The sequence below is a fragment of the Pelophylax lessonae genome (assembly GCF_965119305.1).
Source record: "Pelophylax lessonae genome assembly, chromosome: 2".
In the NCBI taxonomy this organism is placed as follows: Eukaryota; Metazoa; Chordata; class Amphibia; order Anura; family Ranidae; genus Pelophylax; species Pelophylax lessonae.
This window is the reverse complement of record NC_138769.1, coordinates 597377009-597390232: the sequence shown is the minus strand read 5'-3', so window position 1 is coordinate 597390232 and position 13224 is coordinate 597377009.

The following is a 13224-nucleotide window of genomic DNA, read 5'->3' as shown; positions in this document are numbered from 1 at the left end:
TATAACCAGTTGGAAAGAAAAATGCCTTCTTTGGTAATGAGAATGAGCCAGGAAGGGGAATTGCTCTTGTATAGACATAGCATTCAAACAAATTTTTATTAACCGAAAATATACTTAATTACTTTAATGCTGGCCATTGGAACATTTTCTGCTCTGTACTTTAATGAATTAATAAAGTTCGTCAAATAATCTAACTATATTAAGTCAAGTCTGAGTCAACGAATGACAGCATTGAATGTAAAAGTGTTTTCAACCTTACCTGATGAACTTCTTGATACTGAAAAAATAAACCAGATGTATCACTGACCCTTTAGGGCTCGTTCACATTATACAGCATGCAATGCATTGTTACAAGGCATTCCTTGCTTTGTGCTTATTTTAACTTTTATGTGTTGCAGTGCATTTCGATGTGCTACAGCTAGTTGAAACACGCTTACCTACATGAAAACATGTCTTAAAGAACATGTCCTATTTTCACCACCCACACCAGAATAGCACTATTGTCTGAACTAAATCCATGGGACATTAAGCAAATTGTCTTGTTCTTGGGTAAGGATGGCATTGCTCAATGACGCCCAATACAGCTCAATGGGGCTGGTGTGAACAAGCCCTTAAAGCTGAGCTATAGGCTTAACAAATATTGTCTAAATACAAGAGCCATGTTTATTCTTATTTGAATCTTGGGGGTCCTTCTTCCATGTATTCTAGATTTGTTCAGTAATCCAGCATGAAACACCTCCTTCATTCTGACCCTCTGCAAGAGTTTTTTAAACACAGACACTGCTGCTCTCTCTTTGCACAGGGTGACTGATCTTGCAGCCGCCCCCTCCTTTCATTTTCTGTAGGGAGCCAATAGTGGGTGGATATACGGTGCCCCTGCGCTCTGTACAGGTTATATGCCGAACATTAATGGTATCACTCTTAGATTTAGAACAAAGCAGTAGCCACTATAATATTTGTCAAGCATTATACTGTAAATCATTATTTGACCACAAGTAGTATCCCTAACCTTTAGCTCATGCTGAAGCTGTGCATGTTAAGTCAGCGGTCCTCAACCCTGGTCCTCAGGGCCCACTAACAGGCCAGGTTTGCAAGATAACTGAAATACATCCCAGGTGAAATAATTTGCTGCTCAGTGATTGCAGTACTCTAGTCTGCATCTCCCCAAGGTAATACTTAAAATCTGGCCTGTTAGTGGGCCCTGAGGACCGGAGTTGAGGACCACTGTGTTAAGTGATTCACTATCAAGGCGCAGTAAACATTTAACAAAATGGATGCCGATCTCCCAGTGCAGTTGTTAGCCATCCTGGCTTGATGCGAAAATTAATTTAGTGTAAGTGTAAGTTCTTTCCATCAATTGTCACTTTGGTAATGTGCCAAACAATGAGTAATCTATGTTTAGCCTAGAACACGCATACACAAGTACATCCAATGTTTATGCATATATCTATTAAGGGTTGTTTCCTATAATATTGCTCTAACTGCAGCTTCGGGGCAATTGTCTGTCTACTGAAAATGCCCAGTCTAAAGCTTTGGAAAAACAACCATGAGGTTAAACTCTGCAGTCATTATTGCAAATTCCAAATGTGTCAAAATCACATGGGCCTGCTGTAGCTTTGAAAAGTTGAGGAATATTGTCAGAGTTGTATAAAGTACTCGAAACCCATACTTGAGTAAAAGTACAAGTGCTCGATCAAAAAGTGACTTGAGTAGAAGTGGAAGTGCTCGATCAAAAAGTGACTTGAGTAGAAGTACTAAAGTATTCAACATATTTTGCTACTCAAGTACTGAAAGTAAAAGTACCAGGAGTTTTGAAAAAAAATTGCTACTCAAGTACTGAAAGTAAAAGTACAAGTACTGTGTTATGTAGTTATTAAAGTAAGAAGTCAAAAGTTTGAACATCATATTGTTTTTTATTATTTCAAATGCAGCTTTTATTTATACATACAGTAGCTTTTATTTTCGTATGCGCTGATAATACACATGTTTTGAGCTTCATGAAACCTGCCATCTACTGTTCTGGCAGTGGTAATTTTTATAATAGTAACGAGTAACTATGCAGCACAAAAAAAAAATATCGGAGTAGAAGTATTGAAAACATTGAAAAAATGTAGTGAAGTAAAAGTGGAAGTAGGAGAAAAAAATTCTACTCTAGGAAAGTACAGATACCGCCTTTCGTTACTTAAGTATAGTAGTGAAGTAGTTCTACTTAGTTACTACCCATCTCTGAATATTGTCAATATAGATATTTCAGTACACCAGTACATAACCTAAATTATTGTCTTCTCAACTTTATTATAACCTGAATCTACAAATCAGAGTTGTGGTTGGTGAAAATTGAGATGCTACCTTTGAACCTTTAGAGGAGGAAGGCAAACTTTTCAGGTTTTTTGGACTAGAAAAGAGCCCAAATCTTTTAAACTTGTATCATACTTATTATTACTATACTCCCTGTGCCCCTTTGCTGAAGTGTTATCCATAATTGTCATTGTGTGAATAAATCAGTATACTGGACCCATTGAAATATCAACAAATATGGGGAGCTTCCAATTCCTCAATGAACTCTAGCAGTCACTTCTACAAGCACAGCAAAAAGTATAGAAAACCACACACTGCATTTATTGGCGAGCTTCAATGGTTGAAGGTTTAGGTAAGGGTTTAGCTGTTCTCCTGCAGTCCTATAGTTCCGCCACCATTTTTAGGCTTACCTTTCTTACAACCCCAATTCCAAAAAAAAGTTGGGACACTGGGGTTGATTTACTAAAACTGGAGATTGTAAATATGGTGCAGTTTAATTGAACGAGCTGAAGATCGAGGCTAATTGGCTACCATGCTCAGCTGCACCAGATTTTGCACTCTCCAGTTTTAATAAATCCTCTAAACCCTATGGTGTAAATTCTAAAAAGAGCAAAATGCAGTGATCTGCAAGTCTCATAAAACCATATTTTATTGACAATATAGATAATAGAAGACATATCAAAAGTTTAAACTGAGAAAATGTACTAAACCATAAGAAAGAATATAAGGTAATTTAAAAAATTGATGGCAGCAACACGGCCCAAAAAAGTTGGGACAGGACAACAAAAAGCTGGCAAAGTATGCTGTAGAATAAAATCTTGTTATTCCACAAAGCTAGAATAGTGCGTGCTGAGTAGAGACCTCTAAACTAGGGATAGACCGATTATCGGCAAGGCTGATATATCGGTGGCCGATATGCACTTTCCCCGATATATCGGTATCTGGCCGATATTGCCGATATTTTTGTGACGTCATTCTGCCTTCTTAGGCCGCCTCCCTTGCCTTGGACAGACTCATCTGGAGTCGGGACTAGTCTCATGGGAGTGTATCACAGCCATACACCCACCTACAGCAGCCCGGTGCCAGCCAGCCACCCACATCCACAGACCCTGTACCAGCCAGCCAGCCACAGGCCCAGTACCAGTGAGCCAGCCAGCCACCCACAGGCCCTGTACCATCCAGCCACAGGCACTGTACCAGCCAGCCGCCCACAGGCCCTGTACCAGCCAGCCACCCACAACCTCTGTGCCAGCCAGCCACCCACCACAGGGTGCCAGCCAGCCAGCCACCTACCACAGGATGCCAGACAGCCAGCCACCCACCACAGGGTGCCAGAAAGCCAGCCACCCACCACAGGGTGCCAGACAGCCAGCCACCCACAGACAGGGTGCCAGACAGCCAGGCACCCACAGACAGGGTGCCAGACAGCCAGCCACCCGCAGGCATGGTACCAGACAGCCAGCCACCCACAGACAGGGTGCCAGACAGCCAGCCACCCACAGACAGGGTGCCAGACAGCCAGCCACCCACAGACAGGGTGCCAGCCAGCCACCCACAGACAGGGTGCCAGACAGCCAGACACCCACAGGCCCTGTACCAGCCAGCCACAGGCCCTGTACCTGCCAGCCGCCCACAGCCCCTGTGCCAGCCACCCACCTACCACAGGGTGCCAGCCAGCCACCCACCACAATGTGCCAGACAGCCAGCCATCCACCACAGGGTGCTAGCCAGCCACCCACCACAGGGTGCCAGCCAGCCAGCCACCCACCACAGGGTGACAGTCAGCCAGCCATCCACCACAGGGTGCCAGCCAGCCAGCCATCCACCACAGGGTGCAAGCAAGCCAGTCATCCACCACAGGGTGCCAGCAAGCCAGCCACCCACCACAGGGAGCCAGCAAGCAACCCACCACAGGGTGCCAGCCAGCCACCCACCACAGGGTGCCAGCCAGCCACCCAACACAGGGTGCCAGCCATCCACCACAGGGTGCCAGCCACCCACCACAGGATGCCAGCAAGCCAGCCATTAAGCATTAAACTAAAATTAACATGTTCAGTACCAGATTTGTGTCAAAAATTGTCTTTTATTTTTCAAAACTTTAAATGTATAAAATATCGGCCTATACCGATATGTTGTGACCAAAATATAGGTATCGTTATCGGTATCGGCCCTGAAAAAAACATATCGGTCTATGCATACTCTAAACCTCCCATTCCAGTGAATACAGTGAATAAATTAATTTCACTGTTTACAATGATACAGTTGCTACAGAACAGTAGTTCACAAGCTCACAAGACTTTGTTCAAGCAAAACTGAACAGTATCCTTTTGTCACTCTATTGCAGCAGAAACAGGTAGGAAGTAGGACAAGTGTTACTAAACCCACAACAGTAAAATCAATGTGTATATACAGTAAAGCATGCTTTTTATACTCACTGTGGAACCTAAGTGGTTAATCCTCTGCATTGTGTAAAAAGGCTCTTTGATATTGTATGCACAGATTCTCCTCTTCTTCCACTGACTCCAGAACAGGTTTGGATAAGACCAAACCTTTGGAGTCAGTCTGCACATGCTCAGTTTGGTGTGTATTGCTAGAGAATTATTATTTTTTTGGGAGAGTGCATGTTATTAGCACAGGGCCAATCAGCACTATCCAGACAATGGGTCTGGGGTCCTGCAGCCTGAAAGGACAGCTCAGTGAAGTATGAAAATTCCTCCTACGAGCTTTAACCAGGCACTGATAGAAGACACAAGACTGCTATATACTGCTGATGAGAAAAGGTATTTAGCAGTTTATATTTACTAAAACGATTGCATTTCCAGCATTTCCATGCTTTGTATACTGTGGGAGACCATATACTGTATAGTGAATGCAGGGTCCTGGGTTTAGTAACACTTTAACCACTTAAGCCCCGGAAGATTTTACCCCCATTCCGACCAGGGGGTATTTTGCGATTCGGCACTGCGTGACTTTAACGGACAATTGCGCGGTCGTGCGACGCTGTACCTAAACGAATTTGGCGTCCTTTTTTTCCCACAAACAGAGCTTTCTTTTGGTGGTATTTGATCACCTGTGTGATTTTTTGATCACGCGCTATAAACAAAAAAAGAGCGTCAATTTTGCAAAAATAGCAATATTTTTCACATTTTTTATATGAAATTCCCCCCAAAAAAATGTAAAAATCAAAATTTTTTAACATTTTCGGCCAATTTGTTTTATGCTACCTATGTTTGGTAAAAAAATAATCGCAAAAAGCGTATTTTGATTGGTTTGCGCAAAAGTTATCGCGTTTACTAACAAAGGGAAAGATTTTTGTAATTTTTGTTGTTTTTTTTTTTAACGCGTAATGGCGGCGATCTGCGATTTTTTTTGCGGTACTGCGACATTGCGGCGGACAGATCGGACCCTTGACTGACATTTTTGACACTTTTGGGGTTACCAGTGACATTTCTACAGTAATCAGTGCTATATATATGCACTGTTACTGTAAAAATACACTGGTAGTGAAGGGGTTAACTTTATTTGGGAGGGAGGGGCTGTGTGTGTCCCTAGGGGCGTGCTTTCTACTGTGATTGGCTGTGGCTTGAGCTGTAAGGACACTGATCAACGGATCTACATAGTAGATCCATGTGATCAGTGTCTTTACAGCGAGGAGAATGACAGGCAGCTTGTTTACACAAGCTGCCTGACATTCTCCCTCTCCCCCGCCGATCGCCGAGTGGCCGGCGGACATCGGGTCCGCTGGTCACACGCGCGGGGGGGGGGGTCCGTGACCACGCGGGAGCGGGAGCGCGCCTCCGGCGGCGCGCGCTCGCTCCCTAGACCCTCACAAGCAAGCAACGTAGCCCTACGTTAGTTTGCCTGTGAGGGGCTGACCGCCGACCGCTGACGTAGATAGTCGTGCGGCGGTCGGCAAGTGGTTAAGGGACAACTATACATTTTCAAACCCTTCAGAAGCTTTAGTGCAGCACTATGGTTTATTCAAATTTATGGCAAGCAACTGCACATTCATGGCCAGCACTGTAGAATATTTTGGGCTGCAGAATGTAAACTTTGAAGGAGGGTGCCACCATCACAAAGTAGTAAATAAGTATGAGGCAAGAATAGTTCTAGCTTAGGTTAGGTTAGGGGGCAGAGAGGTGTGCTGGGGTTTTTAAGTGCTCTGACATGCTGACATAAATATATATATATATATGCAAACTCATATCATACAAGCATGCATGTCTGTATGGACTGCAGGTCCTCCCTATTAACCTTTTAATCTCAGTGGAACAATAACAAAAATACCCAGCAGGCTAGGCATAATTCTTGAAAAAATTAAATGCATGTATTATGTTTCACAGGCACCTAAATGGTATCCAGATCATCTGATCCAGATAATTTTGGAAGGTTCAGAGAATAATGCTCATGTGTAACCATATGCCAGACATGGGTAAATGTTACTTCAGTTGAGTACATTACTTCCATTTCGCATATTGGGCCATGTGCATGAGGCCTTTTTTTTACCTTTTCCCAGCCACCTACATGTACCAGAGAAACCCTACATGTTACATTCTGAACATACGTACACACATTCTAATAGATTTTAATTTTGTTGATAGGAAACATTTGTTTTTTACATTTGAATTACAATGATGTAGAGCCGTGTCTTACGTGAACATGTAATATTGTTCCTCTGAAGTGGCTGCCTCAGTCATGGACTTCTGAACACTGATGTTATAACTTATTAACCTTGTCATTGAAATCCAATTGTTAGAACAATTGGCCTAAGCTGCTGCTGTCTCTTTATGGCTCGGGTGAATATGTCAGCAAATTTATGTTGTTTTTTCAGCAGCCTTTCAAAGGTGAGCTTATGAAGGCAATCACCTTGTGCCCGAAGTTTAAATGTTGACCGAGAGGCATCGGCAAATATTTTGTATCTCCCTTGTGACCGGGATGACTAAATATATTGCTGTTCTTTGATGCTGTTACTAAACAGTATGTTCTCGGTTGAGTTCATTGTGAGCTGCACAGGAAAGCATACTAAAGTTCTCAATGGGCCCTGTCTGTACAATTGTTTCTGTTTGCTCTCATCTATAATTGTGTTCATACAGAAGATGATGATTATGTAATCTAAATAATAATCTGCAGTAATTTTAGTTAACCACTTGGCACCTGCGCTATAGCCGGGCTTAAAGTGTTACTAAACCCAGATCCTGCATTCACTATAACTGGTCTCCTACAGTACACAGAACATAGAAATGCAATTTTTGTAGTAAATATAAACTGATAAATACCTTTTTTTCATCAGCTGTATATAGCAGTTAGAGCAATCTTGTGACTTGTATCAGTGAGTGTTGATAGCTTGTAGGAGGAGTTTTCATTTCTATCACAATTGTACTATCAGGCTTCAAGACCCTTGATTCTCTGTCTGAACTTGTCTGGACAGTGCTGATTGGGCCTGTGCTGATCACATGCATCCTCCCAAGAAAAAAAAAAAAAAACTCTCTAGTAATACACACCAAGCTGAGCAGCCTGATTCTATAGGCTCTGCAAATACTATGTTTTTTGGAGCCTGTGGAAGAAGTAGATGATCAGAGCAGAGGAATAACCCCTTAGGTTCCACACTAAGGGGTATAACAAGCATGCTTTACTGCATATACCGACTGATTTTACTGTTGTGGGTTTAGTAACACATAATCATTCACCTGGGGTGGCATCTTTATTGTTAACATAGTGTTCCATATTTCAATATGCCCCCATCCACAGACCATGTTACCCGCCACCACACATTTGTGGGGAAGAGACCCTTATCCTCTCAACATTGGAATAAGCTTCTTTCTCAATGCAGGTGTTTGGAAGTTGGTAGTGGGTTATAGCGGGATGAGGATGACAGGGGGTAGTGTATAGGAAGGTTGCAGTGGGATACCAGGTGTGATGAGGATGACAGGGGGTAGGTTGTTAGCAAGGTTGCAGTGGGGTACCAGGTGTGATAAGGATGAGGATGACAGGGGGTAGGGTGTTAACAAGGTTGCAATGGGGTGCCAGGTGTGATGAACATGATGATGACAGTGGTTGGGGTTTTAGCAAAGTTGCAGTGGGGTGCCAGGTGTGATGAGGATGACAGAGGGTGGGGTGTTTGCAAGGTTGCAGTGGGGTACCAGGTGTGATGAGGATGACAGGGGGTGGGATGTTAGCAAGGTATCAGTGGGTTGGCAGGTGTGATGAAGATGAGGATGACAGGGGGTGGAGTGTTAGTAAGGTATCAGTGGGTTGCCAGGTGTGATGAAGATGAGGATGACAGGGGGTGGGGTGTTAGCAAGGTTGCAGAAGGTTGCCAGGTGTGATGAGGATGAGGATGGCAGGGGGTGGGGTGTTAGCAAGGTATCAGTGGGTTGCTGGGTGTGATGAGGATGACAGGGGATTGGGTGTTAGTTGCTAGGTGGGAGGAGGATGACAGGAGAGAGAGAGAGAAAAAAAGAGGAAAGGCACAGAAAGAGAGAAAGAAGGATCATAAATATGAAAAAAAAAGAAAACATAACACATTTTTGGCATGATCTGTATTATTTATGAATTTAGAAATTGGGAAATAAATATATGGCCATTTTTACTAAGACATTTTGTGCAGCTGAAGAATGGTGTACAGAAGCTGTCACCACAAGAAGGGGTAAATTTGGTATATTATATTCTAACTTGTTAAATTAATTGTAACCAACTCTAATTGAAAGGAGGTTGGATCTTAAAGGTACAGCCCAGTCAAACATGATAATTTTCCATTTAGATTCACACAATAGACACTGCCTACCTGTTTTGTGGTCCTGATATTATTGGATTCACCTGTCTTCAAACAGCACTAAGGGACCTTCAAAAATGATTTTGGGTATATTTTTACATATTTACATTGGTCCAGCTTGTGTATATACCATACCTGGCTGATGCCCTAGTCAAACTATCCATCTCGTCCAATCAGAGAAAGCTTTGCATGGTGCTCATGCCAAGCAGTCGACCTCTTGTGTTCACAATGCATCAGGCCAGCCATTTAGCATGGAACCCGGAAGCAAATGGAGATCACTGAAAAAGTGGTGTCTACTTCAGTCATTTTCAGCTTCCAGGGGCATACATAGTTACATTGGTCCAAGCCGGCCCAATGTAACTATGTATAAATATACCATGTCTGGAATTCATCTTTAACCACTTCATGCTCTGAGGACATACCTGTACATCCTCAGGTTAATGTTGTTATACCAGGATCATGGCTGCAGCCAGTGATGCCCTTTCTTGTAAAAATGATTCAAGCGGCTTCACAGCCACCCAGTCACTTATACAAGGAGCTGAAGGGCCCCCCCCCCTCCTGCTGCCATCCCTGGGGTCTCCCATGCCACTAGGGAGGTTGGGGCTACTGTGGGTGGTCGGGGACAGCTTACCATATCGAAAAGAGAGGAACATCTGTTCCTTGATCTTCTCTATGGTGTATGAAACGGGAAGTGACAAGGATTTTATCACTTTCATTTTGGGTTGGTTTTTTACTAGCTGTTACTGACTAGCAAATCTGGTTTGGAGGGCAGAGGAGAGATATCTCTGTAAAGAGTACCTGTCACTGCTCATGTTATCACAAGGGAAGTTGTTCATCTCTAGTGATAGCAATAGAGTTGAAGTGCAAATGTAGCTTGATGATTTACGACCATAGTATTCTTTGTGAAAAAATCCTATAAAGAAGTAAGGAGGTAGAGTAATGGAAGCTAAAGTTGGTGCATATTCCATACTGGTGTGGCAGTTCTTTTTTTAAGTAGCTCAAAAGTGCACAAAGGGCCCTGACTCAGCCGTCTTAGATATTGTTGACAGACTAGAGAACTTTTATTCATCACAGTGGTTGTTTAAGAAACAGTCAGCCTGTTTTGTGTGTTCTTTGAGGCCCCTTTCAACAGGACTTAGCAATATTGGAATGGACAAGAAGGTCTGGGTAACACAATTGTGAGTTATAATTATTAAAACAGTATAAGGTCTGCTCTAATCATTGGATCACAATTATTATAATTATTATACTCACGTTTAGCCCAGTATCTAAGTAGTAGATCAGCATCTGCTGTAGCTGGGTAGCTTTATCACTGTGCTATTCTTTGAATGCTGTATTTAATCAATAGCAAATTCTTTATAATGCTTAGTGTATAACGTAAGTGATACCGTTTAAGTGATCTTTTCTATGATATATTAAATGGACTTTCAAACTTTAGCAAAGTTACAGGTTTTCCTGGTAGGACTTAATGGGTGAATTATTCATTTTGATTTGATGATGACGACAATTTTCATATTTGCCAGCTATCCCATATTTCCTAGATTATCCTGTAGCTAGTTATAAAGGCCAATGTCTTTGAGGGTTGTATGGATCTAAGTAGGGTTAGGCTGGATCAGAGGTGTTTTAAAAACATATTTGCCGGGAAAGTTGGTCAGTAGACTTAATGGGGAATTTGGCAAAGAGTTTAGTAAATGTGGTGAAGTTTTACTTTACAAAAGAATACCCATTTACGTGCAAAGAAAAAAAAAAAATTGTTGAACATGATTGGATGATGGAAGTCAGCAGAACTAAACCACATTTACTTAGCTCTGGGGAAAATTTCCATTCAAAGTGAATAGTATATTAACTTTTAGAGAATTACCTACCATATAAGCTATTTAGGGTTTTGTAATGAATTTCATTGTTTTTTTTACATATTTTAAGGTATATATTCTCCACATCCAAATATACATATAAACTACAATTTTGATTGCCCAGTGTCAGTCAAAATTTTTTGGAGCTCATGCCAAACGGTCTGTTTGTGTTCCCTTTGGGGATATTTCCCCATCTCTTCCTGTACTGTCTGGCACCCGGACAGGAAATGAGCAGAAAAAAGACTCCCTAACATGGACACGAATTTAACCTGGCTAGCGGTATCCCCGAGCATGACTCGGGGTGGATTTTCCATGCTGTTATCGGTATCCCCGAGTCACGCTTGGGGTGGATGGGCAGAGCGCGCAGCGGTCTCTTACCTTCTCCTGGCAATCCAGCGATGATCTCCCATTGCTGTGATCGCCAGCCGTCTGAGATCCCCGCCGCTCGTCCGTCCTCCGTAGGTATGATGACTTCCTAGTTCCCTGCAGCAGCAATGCTGCATGGGAGCGGACCTAGGGAGGGAAATTCAAACATTTAACGTTGCACAAAACACAAACACACACATAACATTTATATTATATATATATATTATATATATATATATATATATATATATATATGTATGTATATGTATGTATATATGTATATATATATATATATATATATATATATATACACACGCACACACACATATATATATATATATATATACACACACACATATACATGTATATACACGTATATATATATATATATATATATATATATATATATATATATATATATATACACATATATATATATATATATATATGTATGTATATGTATATATATATATATATATATATATACACATATATATATATATATACACACATATATATATACACCTATATATATATATATATAATATAACGCATGAATTATAATCTAATCTTATATTATATTATATAATAAAATTATATTATTGATTTGATTATAATTCATGGGTTTGTGTTTCAAATTTATCACATCTGGGATGTCTACTAGAGTCTTATTTTGGTCAGGTTTAAGTCAGTAATTACTAAGAATTGTAGGCCTATAATACATAACGCCAAATTTCCATGAAAAAAATTGTACCGCAAACAGAATTTCTGACATAATCATACCACCAGGGAGGTTAATAAAGATGCAAAAGTGCTTCTAACCATCCCCTATTCTATCCAAATCTTCAAACATTTTGACTAGAGATGGGCTATAAGCCCACAGTGGGAGCAGGCCCAGTAGATTGCAACATATTTACACTTGTTACCTAGACATATATTATCTGCTAAATTAAAAAGAATCCCTTTTCAGGATAAAAGACAAGCACTAAGTATAAGGAATAAGCAAGGTCTTAAATTACTTCAGCTTCTAAAATCTGAGTAGAAATACTAGATTTATGGAGGCTTTTGTTGTTTAATTAAGCATGGCCCCAGTGACTAAGGGTGAACAACCTTGTATTTCCATTTTAATTTGTAACCATAATTTTACAGAGCCCAATGTTCTAAAGTCTGCTTTTTGAAGACTTAATTACTATAGCCTAATAGCCCACTGCTTATACATGGACCTGTCTAGCTCCCCCCCACCCCCATTCAGTGAATACAACTGAATAAGGAGAGATGTGATATATGAAAATTAGTGGGTTACTAATATTTTACAATAGTCCACAAGGCAGTTATATTAAATGAAGATACATTTTCTGTTTACTGTGGAAAATGAATGTATGATGATATCCTGCTTCATTCCATATAGTATATTCCCTGTAGGTCCAGCTTGCTGTTTAATTAAGATTGGGTAGGGTAATATGTAATTAGTATAACACAAAATCCACTGTGCATGCACTGCTGCAACAATTTTGGCAAGGCAGAGCTATACATTATAAGCCAAACAGGAAAAACTGCAGCTTTGCTAAAGTATAAAGTGTATATCCAGCCAATTATTTTCTTTGTTTTGGATACAGTGGGGAAAGATAAGTAGTCCCTGCCAGCTTTTTACTGCTATCCTTGGTTCAGTGAGGCTTTGTTCACACTAGTACGATTTCAGATTCAACATGATTTAAAAAATAAGCACAAAATCACATGACAACAGAAATCACATTGTTTTCAATGGTTGCCTGTTCACATCAGTGCAACTCAGCATGGTGCAACTTTGGTTCCTGTACTACTTCGATGCGATTCCAGCGCAATTTTGGCCCCATACAATATGCAAACCACATCCAAGTTGCATGCAAGTTGCACTACATATTCACACACGATCTGCATTGAATAGCTTTCCAAAGA